The following is a 20,968-nucleotide window of genomic DNA, read 5'->3' as shown; positions in this document are numbered from 1 at the left end:
AAAATAGAGGTGACTATACATAAAGAATGATTTATAGCTATTATGTTAAGGCATGGGACATGTTGCATAACATTATGTGATTTATTCAATACATTGTCCTTTAATAGCCATGCCCAGTTCAAACTGTTGTGCAGATTGCAATGAACACAGTGCCTTGACACAGCATTTCTATCAATCCTCTATGCATATGTGATGTATTGCCCTGGGTGACTTGTATTTTTGATTTGCACTGAAAAAACCTGCATCTTCAGTATAACTCAGCCAAAGGATTCAAGGGGCTTCAATCTATAAAACAATAAAATCCAATCTATTAGTATGTTTTCTGAATTTATGGCCACCCTGTAGAATTCAGATCTTCTGACTTCCAGCATTGTATCTGCACTCTCATCACACTCAAACAAGCCTAAGAGCTTATATTGTCAAAGAAAAGTAGCATTCATAGGTCAACCAAACCCTCAAAAACAGCTGAACAGAGAACAGAGTGACCGCTCCACCTCCTCTTTCATTATCTTCCATTTGCAGGAAAGTGAAATGTCAAAGTCTGCCAGAATTTGAAGGAAAAGTATAAAAAGCCATCTCTAAATCAAAACGGGCCAGACCTATTGTATAGTAAAGGCACAGACTCAGAGAATCATAAAATATCAGAAAGGGAAGATATCTTCATGAGCTTCTCATCTTAACCACAGTTTGTATAGAGGAAATAGACTCTGAGAAGGAAGATGACTTCCCAGGGTCACACAGCAAATTGATGACAGATTCAGACTATTACCTGGGTCTTTTGATTTCTCGCCTATTTACTTTACCCACTGCTGTCTCCCAGGGAAGTCTTGTTCACTCTAGTCACTGAGGCCCACGTTCTTGCCTCTGATCTACAATCAGGGAACACTTTGGAAAAAAATAGTAATTCTACAACAAATGTGTGAATACGTTCTTAAACAACAGCAAGCAACACAGACAAAGCAACATCTTCCTTGATGTTCTCGCAGTCCCACAATTGTCTTTCTGGTCTTTCCTGTGTGTGATCAAAGATATATATGAATATGTATAAAAATATTGGGTTGGCCAAAAAGTTCATTCAAGTTTTCCTATACGATCTTATGGAAAAATTGGAATGAACTTTTTTGGCTAACTCAATAGTTTCATTTTCTGTTTTTCTCCAAAATATAATGGTATGTGTATATTCTATGCTTTTTTCATTTGTTTGTTTGGTCAAATGATATGTCCTTAAGATCTTTTTCCTCTACCCCGCAGTTTAATCTAGCCATTACTCTTTTGGTGAACACTTATTGTTTCCAAATTTCTGCTATTTTAAAAAATGAAAGTGCTGCAGTGGAAATCCATGAACAGGCCTCCTTGTACTCATTTTTAATATAGATACAAAGGATCAGAATTACTAGATATAAGGGCAATGAGCATTTTAAATTTTCAAAGCTACAAGTACCCTACAGATTACCTATTCTAATGTATTTACACTTCGTCAGCATTGTTGTTCAAGAGTGTCGAAGTTTCTGTACCCTTGCCAGCACTTGACATTTTTGCTAATATGGGTGAAAATCATTCCAATTCCCAGACTATATAAAAGCTTAAGCATCTTTTCACATATTCATTGCATGTTTGTATCTCTTATGTGAATTTTCTGGACATATCCTCTCCCTATTTTCCTAAGGGGTGATTCTTATGGATTTATTTTACCCCTGCAAAGATATAGCAAATAAAAATGGCTCAAGTGGAAGCAGATGAGATTTGAAGTTTGACACAGAAGGGCATTTCCTGATGGATTGTGGGGGGTAGGAAGTTGCTCGAACCCTGAGAAACTGAGAAATAGTTCTGAACTGTTGGTGGGGTTGGGGAGAATTTAAAAGTAGAAATTCTTGTATATTCTGAACAGAGGTCAGTCCTACACCAGGCGAACATGCTTATGATGACCTCATTGTTTCACCCCTGGCTGAGATTTTGATCTTTGAAGATGGAAGGCAGTGGATTTCCTCTGTGAGGAACTCTCATCTGGATTCCAAACATCTGGGGCCCTAATCTTGCTTTTCCTTTGAAAACATGAGTGGTTGAAGGGGCGTGGGACAGAGAAAAATAGAATATCATTGCATAGACTTTTTTCTTCAATATTTAAAACACTCGATATCCACACAGTCAAATATGTTCCTAAAAGTTTATTTGTGAAAGCCTGAAGTTTCTGGGAATGTTTGTTGAGGTTCGTGAACTAAACCAAACTGTATTTCTTGAGTCAAGAGCATGGATGTCCTATTTCCCAAGGAGACCAAGAGGGCACCACACGTGGGGCCGATCCAGAGCACATGGGTGCTTGAAGCTGCCCGAGCAGCCAGGTCTTTTTACTCATCCTCCCTACCCTCCTGCGTTCCCAGGGCCAAGCAGGATTGTTTAAACTAGCCCCACAACCATTGACCCTGCAGGGCAGCCCCTCAGTACCCCTTTTGTGCAGATGTCAGAAAGATTTGAGACTGTTTTCCTTAGCCAAGAAGAGGGCCCCATTTGGATTTCAAGCTGTTCCTCTCAAGCTCTGTGGGTTGGGAGTGGAACGGAATGTTGGGTCATCCCTAAGATATGCCACAGCCCTTGGCGGGCCTGCCTCCTGCCTTGGGGAGACATTAAGCGCATAGCTTGCTGGGCAGTGTGTATTTTTTCTTTGCCAAAGGCCTCTTGAACTGACTAAGACATTTACACAACACCTAGCACTTCTGTGTGACTAGGATCCAACTCTTTGGGGCTTAAGTCATCTCAAACTGATTTCTCGAAGGTATGCTCTACCTGTAAAAAGTCCTTGCCCAATGTTGCCATGCCACTTTGTACTTTCCAATGCATCTTTTTCTCAGGGTCTGTATCATAATCTGTATGCAACAAATAAGCTGTTAAGTGACTTGTCCAAGGTCACTAGCCTGTCGGTGGCTAAATCAGCCTACTTTAGGAGAATGGCAACTTTTTTTTTTCTTTTTGGCTGTGCAAGATCTTAGTTCCCTGACCAAAAATCAAACCCATGCCCCCTGTAGTGGAAGCGCGGAGTCTTAACCACTGGACCACCAAGGAGGTCCCGAAAATGGCAAAGTTAAAAATGACATGCCTGGTAATGTTACATAAAGATGTTCTCCCCATCTCCCCTGGACATTTAAATTTGGATTTAATCTTTGACTTCCAGCTTTCTTTCTTGGGGGTAAGTGTTTTTATCTGGAAGAAACATTCTTTTTTTTTCCCATATTTTATTTTTTAAAACCTTTTTATTTTGTATTGGGGTATAGCCGATTAACAATGCTGTGATAGTTTCAGGTGGACAGCAAAGGGACTCAGCCATACATATACATGTATCCATTCTTCCCTAAACTCCCCTCCCATCCAGGCTGCCACATAACATTGAGCAGAGTTCGCTGTGCTATACAGTATGTCCTTGTTGGTTATCCATTTTAAATATAGCACTCTGTATGTGTCCATCCCAAACTCCCTAACTATCCCTTCTCCCAAGCAACCATAAGCTCATTCTATAAGTCTGTGAGTCTCTTTCTGTTTTGTAAATTCATTTGTATCATTTCTTTTTAGATTCCACATATAAGGGATGTCATATGATATGAAAGAAACATTCTTTTGAGTTGTATTTTTTTTTTTTCTTCTGCCATTGGATTGATCAAATCATTGTACGTTGACATTTCCATCCCTTGCCCTTTTTTCCCTCCTGGATTTGAAAGCTGTCCCTGCATTATACTCCATCAGTGTGTTTTCTGAGGTGGGAGCAGGCAGGACTGCTGGTTTTATTCTAAGCCTACTATTCCTTACTAACATTTCAGAATTTTCCATTTTAACAGTGTTCTGGTGTTTGCGTACAGAGTGGGGAGCTCCTACCTATCCGTGCCACCTAAGGGTGCATTATTGCAGAAAATCTCAAACTATGGGAAATGTTTGGATGCCCCCAGATAAGGGCTGTTGGCCCCTCTTTTTTGGCCGGGGAAGCTGTGTCCTAGCTAGAGAGCTGATGCGGCTAGCCTGAGTTTCACGTGAAACAGCCCAGGTTTCTTAATTCTTTATCTCTGGCTTGCATCATGCTGCTTCTTTGGCACGAAGTGTGTTTCCCATGGATTCCAGAGCTCAGATGCATTCACCACCAGCCCTTAAATTTACTCTCCTCCTGCAAACAGCTGGCGTTCCCTGTGTCAGCTGACTGGTGCCATGGCTACCGAGAGGCTGTTTCTTTTTTTTTTTTTTCCCCTGAATCAGGGCATTGCTGTGCACATCTTTCCTTTCTCTCTGGGTGCCCTCCCCCACACCCATGCCCCGACTCACTATTACAACAGACACCGTGGTCCTTAACCTCTGTGGGTCCAAAGCGACAGCAGTTCATGTGCATGACCTCCTGGGGTGGCCAGACCTTGTTCCAGTTACCTGCGCTCAGACATCTTGCCTTCATTGCCCACTGACTCCTCATCCTTGTGCAGGCCGGCCTCACTGCTCACACTGGTCACCACTAACCTGCCTGTTGCCAAAAACAGTGGATGTTTTTCATTCTTATCTTCTTTGACTTCTCTGCTGCATGAGACACCTCCTTCTTTCCTGAAACACTCTGTGCCCTTGGATGTCATCATGCTTTACTCTCCCGGTTCTTCCCTATTCCGACTGGAACTCCCCAAGGTTCTATCTTCATCCTACTTCTTTTCTCAATGTAGCTCTCTCCTAGGAAAAGTGAAAGTGTTAGTCACTCAGTCATGTCCGACTCTTTGCAACCCCATGGACTGTAGCCCACCAGGCTCCTCTGTCCATGGGGATTCTCCAGGCAAGAATACTGGAGTGGGTTGCCATTCCCTTCTCCAGGGATTTCAGCTACCACCCATACAATGATAGATATTCAGTCTCTAGCTCTAGCTCAGACCTTTATCCATAGCTTCAGGTCAGCACTGTCAGTTTCTTGCTGGATATCTCTGCTTAGAGTTTCACTGGCACCATAAACATGTATCACACAGAATTCAACCAGTAACCCCCACCAGACATGATACTTCCTAAGTCCTACCTATTTCTTCCCCATCTCAGTGCATGGCCCCACCAAGCACTCCATTGCTCAAGCTGGAAATCCCAGAACCATTCTTATCTTCTTTTTCTTTCCCCTACTATCACCTCCATTTCATCATCAAATCCCATCTATTTATCTTTCTAAATCAAGCTCAGAAAATCCATCCACATTTCTCCATACCTATTTCTTCAATCCAGAGCTATATAGTTTCTTGCCTGAGTTCCCATAATGGCCTCCAGACTGCTCTCCCACCCTCCAGTCCCACTGTTTCCCATCCATTTGTACTCTGCTGTCATCATCTTTCTAAAACATAAATATGATCATGAAAATCTTGCTTAAAATCTCTCAATGGCTCCCCATAGATCCCACAATAAAATCTTAATTCTAGCAGGCTTATCAAGTCCTCCATGGCAGGCCCTTGACTTCTCTTCAGCATTCTCTTTCATCACAAAGAGCCTCCCTCTTCAGAAAAAGAAACAAGACAAAACCATACACAAAAATGGACTATTTACAGTCTATAGTACCTGCTATGTTATTTAATGTGCTCCAGGTTTTATACCTGCCACTCCCTTTACATGTCATTCTACTTTGTATGTGCTTCCACTAGCTCTATCTTTTCTCTGCTGACTTGCTTCTATCTACCCATCCTTTGAAACTGAACAGACTTCACCTCCGGAGAAGCTCTCCATGATAAACGGTTATCCACTCTTCTCATCCTGAACTGCAGCAATCTAATGATTTGTCTGCTCTCCGTTATCTTTATGAACTCCTTAAGGGAAAAGACTTGGTGTCCTTAGACTCTGCAGGGGCAGTAGACGCTTACAAACTGTTTCACAAAGGTCTGACCAACCAACCAGCCAATTTGTTTGGGTATGGTTCCAGCCTTGCTCATCTGAATTAGCTCTTAAGTTGCTATGAAGTAGATGAGAGTCTCTTCTCGGGAGGAATCCATTCTGCTAAAAGAAGGCAGAGAGCCAGGGCAGTCATTTCCATATCTCTTCTCAGTCCTGTTCACTGTAAGCTGTTCACTGCAGCTCCTTCCCACACTCTGGTTCCCATAGCCTGCTTTGGGATTCTGCTCTACCTAACTCCTCTGGGTTTTTGACCTTGACTGCTTCTTCTGCCTGATTGCTTCTTTCTCTGTGTCTAGCAATGCCAGAGACTTAGCAAAATGCTGTTGTTTAACTACCAGCAATTCATTCTTTTTCCAAGGTGAGGACCTCTTTATGAATAATTGTGAGTAAAAGATAATCGCAAACTTTCGTTTTGACATTGCTTTCACCCTTCTCTCCACCAACCCTTTTGCTTACAGCCTCGTAGCCTTATGCAGTGTTAATGGTCTTCAGTTGCCCTTGCTCTTCCTTGTGGGGGTAACGGGAAAGTGTCTGTGCAGGGAAGTAACCACTGGGTGTTTAAATGTAGGGGAGGGAGGTAAAAAAAAAACAAACCAAAAAAAAAACAAAAAACAAAGATCCCTGTGTATTTTAAATATAGTTATTTAGGTCAAGGATAATTGATGATAATGTTAAAAGTCAGTGTCTCTGCCCTGAGTCAAGATGCAGTCATAGACCAGCAGATGTTTGTGGTTATCTTAATCCTCTCTTTGATCACACAGGGACAGTATAGGATTTATGGAATATATTATCTGTACTAGTGAGGGAGGCTTCTGTTAGAGAGGAGCCAAGGAGCTGGAGGAGGAGATAAATACACAGCTGTGGAGTCAAGGGCACTGCTTTAGATACCCAGAAACAGTGCCAGGCCTGAACTCTGCCAACTGGATGACATTAGGCTGGTGTTCCCCCCTCTCAGGGTCCCAGTTTAACCATCACTAAAGTGAGGGGTTTGGGTGGGGTGATCTCAAAGAACTCACCCGCTCTGATGATCCAAGTCAGACCCTGTATTACTGTACCGTGACAGTTCCTTGCCCCTAAAGTGTCTTATCGCATTTTCTAGTGTTGCAGTGAGATATGGAGGGCCATGTGTAACAGTGTTTTACCTTCTGGAGGGGTGTCTTGGCAGCTGCCTCAGACGGAAATCACTTGCCATGGCTTTTTACTTCAGACGCTGGAAGCGCCTAACAGCTGAAGTTGCTTCCCTGCAGGAATGCACTGTGCTCTCCTCCTTGGCCATCTGGCTGGTGTGATATGAAGAGACTCACAGGGATGTCGCCTTGCCACAACCTCCCCCGACTCCCGATATCTTCCCTGCCTGGCCAGTTTGCAATTCTAGCTTTAGAGACCCACTCCTTACGTTAAGCATGGCTGTATCTTTGCATTGCTTGAATCTGTTACATAGGCTTCTCTGATAAGAGGAGGCAAGCTTATCCTGAATACCTGGGGAGGAGCAGTGTGCACAAATCTTTAGGGACTTCTCAGTTTCCTTGTGCTGCCCTGTTCAGCCATATGTCAGAGACACTGGATATCAAGACATGGGTGAGCATCTCACCCGCCGATGTGTGACATGGTTTCTCCTCCTGGAGTCTGCCTTCCTCTTCCCTCCCCAGCCATATACAGGAAATCCCCTACACACAAGCAAGTTCCATTCCAAGAGTGCGTTGTAAGTCCAATTTGTTCATAAGTCCAACAGAGTTAGCCTAGGTACCCAAAGAATACAATTGGCTATGTAGTGCTGTACTGTCATAGGTTAATTATACTTTTCACCCAAATAATACATAAAAAACAGATAAACATAAAAATAAAGAAAAAAATTTTAATCCTACAGTACAGTACTTTGAGAAGTACAGTAGAACAGTGCAACAGCTGGCATACAGGGGGCTGGCATGGAGTGAACAGGGAAGAAGAGTTACTGACTAGAGGAGGGAGAGGAGGTGGGAGATGGTAGAGCTGAAGGATAGCCAGAAATAGAGATGGAGGGCAAGCTGCAATTTCACTTACACCTGATGCTGATGTATCTCACGTTTGCATTTTTGAAAGTTCACAACATGAAGGTTCATATGTAATGGATTTACTGTAATCCTCTCTCCTCTTCTTGCTGTTTTCTGATCTCTAACTTCCTTCTTTCTTCTTCCTGGCTTCCCTCCCTCTGGCTCTAGCATCGCTAGCTCTCCATCAGTCATTCTCATTTTCCCTACCATGGCCTCCTCACCTCAGTTACTTCCCTCTGCTTTCAGTTGCCTGGGCTTGCTTCCTGTGTCACCAGTCCCAGTTTTTTCTTCTATTGGAGCAGGCATGATAGTAGCAGGAGATGGGAAAGAGAGGCTGAGATGTACTTTACAGAGGAGTTGCACTTCTCCAGAGATTCTAAATCTCAAAATATGAATCAGTGGTCTCCAGAATTGGTGGGGGTGAGGGAAGAGGAGGTTGGCACAATCAGTCCACTGTAAAATCAGCATAAAAGAAAATATTATGACTCCTATTTCCATTTAAATTGAAAATGTCCAGAAAGAAACTAAGATTTGGATTTAAATGATTTAATTTATGTAAAGTGCTTAAAACAGTGTGTAGTACACTGAGAGCTGTCTAAATATTAGCTATTATTATCACTACTATTCAGCCTTTCAAATATGTAATACACATATTGCCACTGGTACCCTCTGTTGCATATGCTTTGTAAGGTATTCTGAGGGAAGAATGGGAGCCCACAGGTGGAAGGGTTGACCCTGGGCCCCTTACCTTTTTTTTTTCCTGAATGTATACCAGATATATTGCTATCTCCTTGGGTCCAGGTAAGTGGATTTCTGGATTATACTGTCTAACTACATTAACCCTCACAAAATGGGCAAGTGGCTTAAGAAGATTCCTGCAAATAAGCCATGTGTTGAAGGTAATGCCAATAATGTAAGAACATGAAAATGGCAGCGCTCACATTTCTCTTACTCCTCGAATGGATTTTTCCATCAGCCTCACTGTGAGGGAAAACCCATGACAAGCTAATCATATGTGACAAGAAGTCAGCAAAAAAGTAATTCAGGGATAATCAAAAAGACTACATGAAATATGGATTTATGCTCATTGTCAGTAATGAAAGATCTTGCCCTAAGTGCATATGCTGCCTTGAAATATTAGCTAATAATATAATGAAAGTGAGAGTGAAGTCACTCAGTTGTGTCCGACTCTTTGCGACCCCGTGGACTGTAGCTCACCAGGCTCCTCCATCCATGGGATTCTCCAGGCAAGAATACTTGGGTGGGTTGCCATTTCCTTCTCCAGGGGATCTTCCCAACCCAGGGATCAAACCCAGGTCTCCCACATTGAAGGCAGACACTTTAACCTCTGAGCCACCAAGGAACACATCACAATTAATAAGACATTTGACATACCATATATTTCATCTTTATCTCATTTTCTATTTATTGTGTGTGTTTCATAATATATATGTGTGTACATATATACATATATGCAGAATAGGACATGTATATAATTTATATAATTACTAATAATATAGTGTGTACACATATAAAGCATGCTATATTTTTTAACTGCAAAGCATGTAACCAGGAAGACAGCCATACAGCCAACTTTAGAGCCTCACCTTAACAACTGTATAGAAAATAAAGAAATGGGGATGTCAAGAGTTGGAAGAAGTGAGACAGCAAAGAAATTTTAAGATCATAAAATCTCAAACCTGGGAGACTGGATCCAAGCCCCAAGTGGCATATCATAGTTTATAAAAGGCTTTCCCAGCATGTACATGAATGCTCTTTCCCTCTCTTTAAATATGAAGACTTTTGGAAGAAGCCATTTCAGAGAGGTGAAAAGACTTTCCCAAGGTCCCTTGCGAGTAGCATAGCAGATTTGAATCAATTATTCTATCCCCCCTGCTTGGTGTTCTTTCTACCATGTCAAATGTCCTCTTAATTTCATGGCCGTAATCAGCTGAGCTCATCATAGCCAGATTGTTATGAATGGTAGAATACTTGTAGTGGAGAAAATCTGCCAAAGAGATGTAGACCTGATATCAACAAATCTATCATCCTGCCCCCACCTCGTGAGAAATAACCCCTGACCGCATGTATAGCATCTGTTTATATCCTTGTCTGAGTTTTAAAATGTTTTCCTAGTATCTCAGTCTTTTAAAAGTTACAAGAACTGAAATCCATGCATAAGGAAAGCCTGGTTTTCATCTGTGATTACAAGTCTTCTGAGGCATTACATCAATTTTTACAGCTCTGAAACAGGCCTGTCCCTTTATGTAGGCCACTCACTGTATAGAAATTCTCTGCAATGGAATTAGAAATGTGTATAGATGAAACAACCAACTATATGTCAAGGAAATAATATGGTGTCTGTTCTGAGAAAACTTGCATTAATGGAAGTCTTCCAAGAATGTTTAACAAAATTAATTGCATGGCATCTCTCCTAAGCTATAGAAGTCGATGGGAAAAATTATGCATTGCTTTGCAGAAATTTGCCTCGCTGTCATCTTTTCAAAAGAGCTTTTATTTTAACAAATAAAGCAGATGGCCAATTATTTAATGACCACCTTTACTTACAGAGGTAGAGGTCCTAGACTATGTTCTATGTTTTATTTTTCTCATTGTGTTGCTCTCTGGAGAATATAGACATATTACAAGTACCAGACTTAAGGAGAGTACACACACACACACACACACACACACACCAGCTAGTAACAGCAACAGCCCTTAATTATACAGCACTACACCATCTGATTGAAAGTCTGAATGGCAGAACACAAGTCCTCAGAAGGAGGTATTGGTATGGACTGGAATGAATTTAAGCAAACTCTTTTTTTAAATTATCATGACAAAAATGTTTCTTTAGGAAGATGAATGTAGTGGGGGCTGTGCAGAATGGCTTAGAGTTAGAGACACGATAGGCAGATAGAATGCTGTCTATTTTTAGAGCTTATGAGGCATGTCGCAAATCCCCTAGCACAACAGAGTGGAAACTTTGCATTTTCTGCTGCTCAGATCCTGTCTTTCTTTAAATGATTCTCTGCAACCTTGAATACACACATAGAGACACATACACATTCAAGGAGTGATTTGATGACAAGGACTTGTCTTCATTTTAGGTGAAGGTATCACCTTCACCTTTGGGGCTTCCCAGGTAGGGCACAGCAACCCATTCCAGTACTCTTGCCTGGAGAATCCCATGGACTGAGGAACCTGTGGGCTACAGTCCATGGGGTCGCGAAGAGTCAGACACGATTGAAGCGATATAGCACACGCACACACACACATCACCTTTTTGTCTTTTTAATTAACTGAAAGATGGTACTAGTTCCTTTCCACCACATTCATCTAACTCCTTGGAAACCAGTATCTCCATTAATTAGTCCCTGATATTCCCAACTGAGAAAAACTCATCCCCAAACCAAGTGGAATCAGCAGCACTGAAATGATCCTATTTTGATTACAGAAACAACAGTATGATGCTTCTCTTCATCAGATGCTAAAAGCTCCAACAGTCACTATGATACCCAGCAAGAAAGGCCAGCTCAGTGGGTTCTGAAAGAGCTTCTGTTTCCTACTTGATACATTTCATTGTGGGAGTTATGAGTGAATGGTAGAGTTTGAGGAATCATGAAAGAAAGAAGTCATTGGTTCATAGAAGACAGATCCTAAAGCTTGGTCAGCAGAGAAATCTACAGAATGCCTTAGAATGGTACCCTTATCCTGTATTACCAGTTGGGACATTAGCAGGCTCTGTGGACTTAGCACTTGATTTTGCTTACAGTCAAATGACAGCTTTTACAGTTTTTGGACGGTTAAGTTTTACTCCTTAATTTTTGAAAAGCCAAAGTTAAAAATGCTCATTCCTCTAGACCCCAGGAAGATTAATGTATATGTTTGGTTATGAGCCATATCAAAGAAACCTTGGTCTCTGTCCCTGTACATGTCCTTGCTAGTTCAAGTAATTGGAGCGACTTGGCATTCCTCTGCTTTAGTTGGGTTCCTCTTGGATCTGACACCAGTCAGTGGTTGCAGCCCCCTTCATATGTTGCTGGGGGAATGCCAGTAAAGCTATGAGTAAACCAGGGATCTGGGGAGAAACAGGCTGTGGGGCCCAGAATGGAATGAGGGGTAACCAGGTTTCAGGAGCCAGATTTCCCCAGAGAGAGACAAAAAGAAAGCAAACAAAAGGAAGAGACAGGTCTAAACAGGCACCCCAGACAGGGCCCCTGTGCTGTAAGAACAGAGCCTTAAACTTCACAAAGCTCAGGAAGGGAAGGGAGCCAGGGGTTAAACACAGCCTTTGCAATTCACTTGAAGAATGATTAACTGAACACACATAGAAAAGCCACACATGTTCATATAGAACAATATTATTCTTAAAACCCACTTAGACACTCCATGAATTTAGAAATCTACCTAAACCTGTAGATCCACAGAGATATTAATATTGATCCTCAGAAACCCCAAGGGTACACACCCTTAGAAACAGACTCAGAGAGGCTCAGCAGCACAAAAATACCAGGACTCCCACCATGCCTAACAGTGGGCTGGTTTTTGAGGCATGCAACAGAGTTTAATGAAGTCATAAAATCCAGTACTGGCACCTGGGCCCAAGCCTCCAGTGACTGGCACCAGAGTAAGAAAAATGAACCTCTCTTTGAATTTTACCTACCAAATCAAGTCCAAACCTAGCTCTAGCTCTAAGAGCAGGATGGAAGCCTGTCTCTTCCATCTCATCCTGTGTAAAATGAGGAGCCAGGCTTGAAGGCCTCCCAGGTCCCTTGGAGGAAGCAGAGCATGCAGTGTGGCCCCCTCCTTCCCCATAGGCTCATTTACAGCCTAACAACAAACAGCCCCCAGACCCACACTTTGACCAGCCCCCACAGGATCTCCCTCATGCCCAGCTATCCCAGAGGAACTTGATATCCTGGGGTTTGGCACCAGCTCTTCACACGGTCTCCAGAAGTTCCTGCTCCTCGGGGCCCTCCCAGCCCAGTTCCCACTCCCACACCCAGCCAGCCCCAGGGGCCTGGTGGCTGGGTCTCCAAGGGGACCTCTGGGGTTGGTTCACAAGGCTGCCTCTGAGGGGAGGAGGCTGGCCTGGCCCGGAGGAGATGGTGTCTCTGGCAGGAGAACAGAATTGCCTCAGCAGCCAGAGAGGGCGGCCCAGGGCAGCCTTGAACCACTGACCCACCACCCCACCACATACACGGCCCAAATCCAGTGGCCGCCAGAGTTTAGCAATGGGAAAAGCCAGTTTGGAAGAAGCAAACAGGAAAACAAAGACAACCTGGGAACTTTGGACCAACTTCCAAATCGAAAGTCCTCAAGTATCCCTTGTCTGCCCCCTTGCAATAAAAGGCCCTCTCATGAAAAAATGGGGGACCCTTAGATTCCATGATGGCAGAGCCAAAAGCACCTCAGGAATCCTGTAGTCCAACCATTTAATCTTACGTATGGGGGTCCAGAGTGAGGAAGAGATGCAAACTCTAGGGAGTTTTCCTTGATTATAAGGCCAGGTGTGTGTGTGTGTGTGTGTGTGTGTGAGAGAGAGAGAGAGAGAGAGGGAGAGAGAGAGACTATCTGAGCTGCAATCCTGAACCACAGAACTTGTGAGCAGGTATGCCTTCACCCCAGTGACCAGAAATTTTTCCCACTGCCCAGGGATCCACAGGTACTCAGGACAGGGTTAGGAAAATTTTCCATCTTGGTAGTACAAGAAATTACAGTGGTTGAGAGCACAGGTTTTAGAACCAGATCTTTTAAAAGCCCATCTTTTAAGATCTGGCTCTATTATTTACTAGATATGTAAGCTTTACCCAGTGGTTCTCAACCAGGGGCAGTCTTACCAACCAAGGAACATTTGGCCAGGTATGGAAACATTTTGGGTTGCCATAACTGGTGGGGTGCTACTGGCATCTAGTCGATAGAGAACAGAGAAGCTGGTAAACATCCTATGTTGCACAGGACAGTCCCCTACAACATGGAAGTATCTGACCCAACATGTCAATAATGTCAAAGTTAGGAAACCCTGTGTTAGGCAAGTAATCATCCTGAGCTTCAGTTTCTTCATCTGTGACCTGGAGTAACAGTAACTATCCCACAGGGTTGTTATAATAATTAAATAGACTAAAATATATAAAAACAATTAGTGTAGTGCTCGGCACAAAGTGCTCTACTAATTATTAGCTATTAGTTCCTCAAACCGTCCCTTAACTCCACCTTCTCTTATAGTTATCTGTGCGTATCTCTATTCCCCTTACGGCATAACTCTCTGAAATAGTTGTTTATACTCAAAATGTCCACTTTTCACATTCTCTCTCAAATCCACTCTAATAAAGGTCACCAATGACATCCACTTTGTTAATTCCAACAATCATCTCTCAGTCTTTGTCTTACTTGACCTGCCACCAGAATTTGAAATGGCTTTCACTCTTTCTCTCTTGAAAAACTTTCTTTGCTTGGCTTCCAAGACAGCACTCCTTTGATTCTCCACCTACCTTGATGTAGAAAGCTTTGCTCCAAGAGGAGAGGGACTTGGTCTGATTTGTTTTGTTTTGTTGAATGAATGAATTGATGAATACTATTTATTATAACTCATTGGAAAAGACTCTGATGCTGGGAGGGATTGGGGGCAGGAGGAGAAGGGGACGACAGACGATGAGATGGCTAGATGGCATCACTGGCTCGATGGACGTGAGTCTGAGTGAACTCCGGGAGTTGGTGATGGACAGGGTGGCCTGGCGTGCTGCGATTCATGGGGTCGCAAAGAGTCAGACACGACTGAGCGACTGATCTGATCTGATCTGATCTGATTTATTATAAGGATTAAATGAGATCATGTGTATAAACTACTTAGTGCACATCAAGCACTTAATAAATGGCCCCTGTTACCAATACAACTGCAATTATTACCACTGATATTTTTGCTATTATTATCATTCTCCCCTCCAGGGCTGTGAGCCTTGTGAGCATGGATTAACATTTAGTTTATCTTGATCTTTTCTTATATGGAGCTTTATTCAATAAAGAAGAGTATATATCCAAACTTGGATATATATATCCAGAAAACAGTTTGCTATGGATGAGAGCAGCTGATGAAGGCATGAACCTAGAGCAGGGCCTTAGAGGAGAAACAGGTTTGAAAGAGCTTGATTGGGGGTGGGGTGGATGGCTAGAGTCTCGTAGGCATCTGAAGGGAGTCACACTTAAGCCATGTCTACTCCCCTCTTCATAAATGATAGGATCATAAAAGGTAGGGAGTAACAGTTCTCACCCATTAATCATCTCAATTCCTTCCCTCCCAGGTATGGGGGAGAAGCAGGACTGTAGCCAAATGTTAGCATGAACAGGGCTTATCTGTTGGGTTTGACAGAGTAAGCAAAATAAATTCACTTGACTCATAGTACTGGTTGAACTTCATTTTCAGTCGTCTTGAACTTTGAGCAACTTTGTACACTAATCAACTCCTATTAGCATCTGTACAAATTTGCAAGTGGCATTTATATTAGCCTGAAAATTTGGACACTTAGGGATCACCGTTAGAAAAAGTACACAATCCAAATTGTATTAGAAAACTTGTGAATACTCAAAACATCCATTAGGTGTTACTGATCACTCTAATAACATAATTTGGCAGCATTTTGAGTGAAAATGAGATAATAACCAAATAGTCTATTTGAACCAAGACTCTTTCTTCCATTAAAAATAGAATGTCTAGTTTTTATAATATTCATGCTATTAACTACTGCCAATTGTGACAGTAAATAATGGCTCAGTTCAGTTCAGTCGCTCCGTTGTGTCCACCTCCTTGTGACCCCATGAACTGCAGCACGCCAGGCCACCCTGTCCATCACGAACTCCTGGAGTTCACTCAGACTGACGTCCATCGAGTCAGTGATGCCATCCAGCCATCTCATCCTCTGTCGGCCCCTTTTCCTCCTGCCCCCAGACCCTCCCAGCATCAGAGTCTTTTCCAATGAGTCAACTCTTCCCATGAGGTGGCCAAAGTACTGGAGTTTCACCTTCAGCATCAGTCCTTCCAAAGAAATCCCAGGGCTGATCTCCTTCAGAATGCACCAGTTGGATCTCTTTGCAGTCCAAGGGATGCTCAAGAGTCTTCTCCAACACCACAGTTCAAAAGCATCAATTCTTCCGTGCTCAGCTTTCTTCACAGTCCAACTCTCACATCCATACATGACCACTGGAAAAACCATAGCCTTGACTAGATGGACCTTCGTTGGCAAAGTAATGTCTCTGCCTTTCAATATGCTATCTAGGTTGGTCATGACTTTTCTTCCAAGGAGTAAGCGTCTTTTAATTTCATGGCTTCAGTCACCATCTGCAGTGATTTTGGAGCCCCAAAAAATAAGTCTGACACCGTTTCCACTGTTTCCCCACCAGATGCCATGATTTTAGTTTTTTGAATGTTGAGCTTTAAGCCAACTTTTTCACTCTCCACTTTCACTTTCATCAAGAGGCTTTTTAGTTCCTCTTCACTTTCTGCCATAAGGGTGGTGTCATCTGCATATCTGAGGTTATTGATATTTCTCCCGGCAATCTTGATTCCAGCTTGTGCTTCTTCCAGCCCAGCATTTCTCATAATGTACTCTGCATAGAAGTTAAATGAGCAGGGTGACAATATACAGCCTTGACGTACTCCTTTTCCTATTTGGAACCAGTCTGTTGTTCCATGTCCAGTTCCAACTGTTGCTTCCTGACCTGCATACAAATTTCTCAAGAGGCAGGTCAGGTGGTCTGGTATTCCCATCGCTTTCAGAATTTTCCACAGTTTATTGTGATCCACACAGTCAAAGGCTTTGGCATAGTCAATAAAGCAGAAATAGATGTTTTTCTGGAACTCTCTTGCTTTTTTGATGATCCAGCGAATGTTGGCAATTTGATCTCTGGTTCCTCTGCCTTTTCTAAATCCAGCTTGAACATCTGGAAGTTCACAGTTCACGTATTGCTGAAGCCTGGCTTGGAGAATTTTGAGCATTACTTTACTAGCATGTGAGATGAGTGCAATTGTGCGGTAGTTTGAGCATTCTTTGGCATTGCCTTTCTTTGGGATAGGAATGAAAACTGACCTTTTCCAGTCCTGTGGCCACTGCTGAGTTTTCCAAATTTGCTGGCATATTGAGTGCAGCACTTTCACAGCATCATCTTTCAGGATTTGAAGTAGCTCAACTGGAATTCCATCACCTCCACTAGCTTTGTTTGTAATGATGCTTTCTAAGGCCCACTTGACTTCACATTCCAGGATATCTGGCTCTAGGTGAGTGATCACACCATTGTGATTATCTTGGTCATGAAGATCCTTTTTTTACAGTTCTGTGTATTCTTGCCACCTCTTCTTAATATCTTCTGCTTCTGTAAGGTCCATACCATTTCTGTCCTTTATCGAGCCTATCTTTGCATGAAATGTTCCCTTGGTATCTCTAATTTTCTTGAAGAGATCTCTAGTCTTTCCCATTCTGTTGTTTTCCTCTATTTCTTTGCACTGATTGCTAAGGAAGGCTTTCTTATCTCTTCTTGCTATTCTTTGGAACTCTGCATTGAGATGCTTATATCTTTCCTTTTCTCCTTTGCTTTTCGCTTCTGTTCTTTTCACAGCCATTTGTAAGACCTCCTCAGACAGTGATTTTGCTTTTTTGCATTTCTTTTCTATGGGAATGGTCTTTATCCCTGTCTCCTGTACAATGTCACGAACCTCCGTCCATAGTTCATCAGGCACTCTATCTATCAGATCTAGTCCCTTAAATCTATTTCTCACTTCCACTGTATAATCAATGGGGGTTTGATTTAGGTCATACCTGAAAAGTCTAGTGGTTTTCCCTACTTTCTTCAATTGAAGCCTGAATTTGGCTGTAAGGAGTTCATGGTCTGAGCCACAGTCAGCTCCTGGTCTTGTTTTTGCTGATTGTATAGAGCTTCTCCATCTTTAGCTGCAAAGAATATAATCAATCTGATTTTGGTGTTGACCATCTGGTGATGTCCATGTATAGAGTCTTCTCTTGTGCTGTTGGAAGAGGGTGTTTGCTATGACCAGTGCATTCTCTTGGCAGAACTCTATTAGCCTTTGCCCTGCTTCATTCTGTACTCCAAGGCCAATTTGCCTGTTACTCCAGGTGTTTCTTGACTTCCTACTTTTGCATTCCAGTCCCCTATGATGAAAAGGACATCTTTTTGGGGTGTTAGTTCTAGAAGGTCTTGTAGGTCTTCATAGAACTGTACAACTTTGGCTTCTTCAGTGTGACTGGTTGGGGCATAGACTTGGATTACCGTTATATTGAATGGTTTGCCTTGGAAGTGAACAGAGATCATTCTGTCGTTTTTGAGATTGCATCCAAGTACTGCATTTCAGACTCCTTTGTTGACTATGATGGCTACTCCATTTCTTCTAAGTGATTCCTGACCACAGTAGTAGATATAATGCTCATCTGAGTTAAACTCTCCCATTCCTGTCCATTTTAGTTCACCGATTCCTAGAATGTCGATGTTCATTCTTGCCATCTCCTGTTTGACCACTTCCAATTTGCCCTGATTCATGGACCTGACATTCCAGGTTCCTATGCACTATTGCTCTTTACAGCATCGGCCCTTGCTTCTATCACCAGTCACATCCACAGCTGGGTATTGTTTTTGCTTTAGCTCCATCCCTTCATTCCTTCTGGAGTTATTTCTCCACTGATCTCCAGTAGCATATTGGGCCCCTACTGACCTGGGGAGTTCCTCTTTCAGTATCATATCATTTTGCCTTTTCATACTTTTCATGGGGTTCTCAAGGCAGGAATTCTGAAGTGGTTTGCCATTCCCTTCTCCAGTGGACCACATTCTGTCAGACCTCTCCACCATGACCCGCCCGTCTTGGGTGGCCTCACGGGCATGGCTTAATTTCATTGAGTTAGACAAGGCTGTGGTCCTAGTGTGATTAGATTGACTAGTTTTCTGTGAGTGTGGTTTCAGTGTGTCTGCCCTCTGATGCCCTCCTGCAATACCTACCATCTTACTTGGGTTTCTCTTACCTTGGACGTGGGGTATCTCTTCACAGCTGCTCCAGTAAAGTGCAGCTGCTGCTCCTTACCTTGGAGAAGGGGTATCTCCTCATTGCCGCTCCTCCTGACCTTGAACGTGGAATAGCTCCTCTAGGCCATCCTGCGCCCTCGCAGCCACCGCTCCTTGGACATGGGCTTGCTCCTCCTGGCCGCCGCCCCTGGCCTTGGGCAGGGGGTAGCTCCTCCCGCCACCACCCCTGACCTCAGACGTGGGGTAGCTCCTCTTGGCCGTGCTATGTGCGCCATCACAGCTGTTCCTTTCTTTTCTTCACCATCTACTCCAAACAGAATGCCCACAGATTGGACCCTAAGAGATACTATTGGGTAATACCCATATGTTTTCAGTCCCTGACCATCTAAAACCTACACTCCTGCTCACTTGCATTATAGCTCATATGCAGTAACCAATGTGCTTTACAGATGGGTCAGCCTATCTGAAACTTTCCAGATGGTACCTGCCCAGGTGCGGAGAAAAATTGTAACCTGGTTTACATCAACTGACCAAAGATTTTTTTTAATCCACGAAACTCAAACCTCTGACTTCAAATGAAATTATATTAATACAACTTTATTTTCAAATCAGCATTTATTTTCTGAGTTTGAACTTGCCATCAACTCAAAGATCTTCTAAAAATTAACTGTTTGAAACTTTTGTAAACTTTTTGAACAGTCTTGTTTTTTTAAGGGTTCCTATAGGCACTTAATAAATACACAAGTGACATAAAGGCCACCATGATTTTCCAACTGACTGGGCTGTTGGCGACTTTTAGAAGTTCTATTATTATTTGTCAAAGATCCTCCAATATCCATCTGGGCCCACAGATAGCCAGGCTCTTGAAAGAAGTGTTGATAGAGCCCTCGGGGAGTCAGGGGGGGGTGTGTGATTCACTATGGAAAGATGACCCAACTGCCCCAAGTCCCTTGAGTCTCCTATAGATGCCAAATGAGCTCCTAGCCTAGGAATCCCATCTGTGATCTAAATGTATCCAGAAACCACCCACTCATCTCCTCATCTTGACTAATGTGCTCACAGAGACATATTTTCCCTATTAAGATATAGGAATTGCTATCAGAGAAAATGATTGTCATCTTTTTAATCATTGTCATCGCAAAAATAACATGTAACAACGAGATAATAGTAGTTATTACCATTTAAAACGTTTTTACTCTGTGCCAGGCATTGTGCTGGGTATTTTATATGTGTCATCTCATTTAATATTTTCATTGAGTTATAAATATCATGGATGGTTGCCCAACCATCACCACTCTAATTCCATTTACATTTCATCACCCTGTCTCAGTTAATTTTCACAGTAGCCTTGGGGAGTAGGTATTTCTTTTAAACCCCATTTTACAGATAGGGAAACAAAGATTTAGAGAGGTTAAGTTTTTTGCCAAGTTCCCACAGCATGTGAGTGGTGGAGCTGAGAGTCAAAGGCTGATCTCTCTGGGCCACAAACCTGTACCTCTTTCTATCCCCTTGCTGGTCCTTTATTTGTACCATAGTCCATTATAGGCTCCACTAACAGGGACACCAAAGGGAAAAATTGTAACTTTCTTGTTTCTCTCTTCCACATCTTGCCCTCCTCTCCTTTATCTTTCATGGGATTGATGGCTTTGGTATCCCTAGCAACCACCTTCCTCCCCCCACACTGCCTTCATGTACATCCGAATATACAACACACAGTTCCCCTGTCAAAATCTCTTCTCAACTAGTAATCTGAATTTGCAGTTAAGGTCTTAAAGACTTATAAAACTAACTTGTTTTACCCTCTTACCCCCACCCTCCCCATGCCATACAACATGCAGGATCTTAGTTCCCCAACCAGGAATGGAACCTGTGCCTCCTGCTTTAGAAGCACAGAGTCTTTACCACTGGACGTCCAGAGAAGTCCCTGTTATACTCTCTTAGGCCTACTTTTGTTTAACAGGATTTCCCAGGTGTCTCAATGGTAAATAATCAGCCTGCCAAATCAAGAGACTCAAGAGACGTGGGTTCAATCCCTGAGTCAA

General features: G+C 42.7%; 1 protein-coding gene across 2 annotated transcripts in view; it reads left to right on the top strand.

The window, feature by feature from the left end:
- The window catches only part of COL4A6 (collagen type IV alpha 6 chain), a 336,867-nt gene that overhangs the window by 150,396 nt on the left and 165,503 nt on the right, over positions 1-20,968 (top strand). The gene's annotated exons all lie outside the window — the stretch shown is intronic.

Source organism: Bos mutus, chromosome X, assembly GCF_027580195.1.
Source record: "Bos mutus isolate GX-2022 chromosome X, NWIPB_WYAK_1.1, whole genome shotgun sequence".
Lineage (NCBI taxonomy): Eukaryota > Metazoa > Chordata > Mammalia > Artiodactyla > Bovidae > Bos > Bos mutus.
This window is presented reverse-complemented; position numbering and strand designations above follow the sequence as displayed.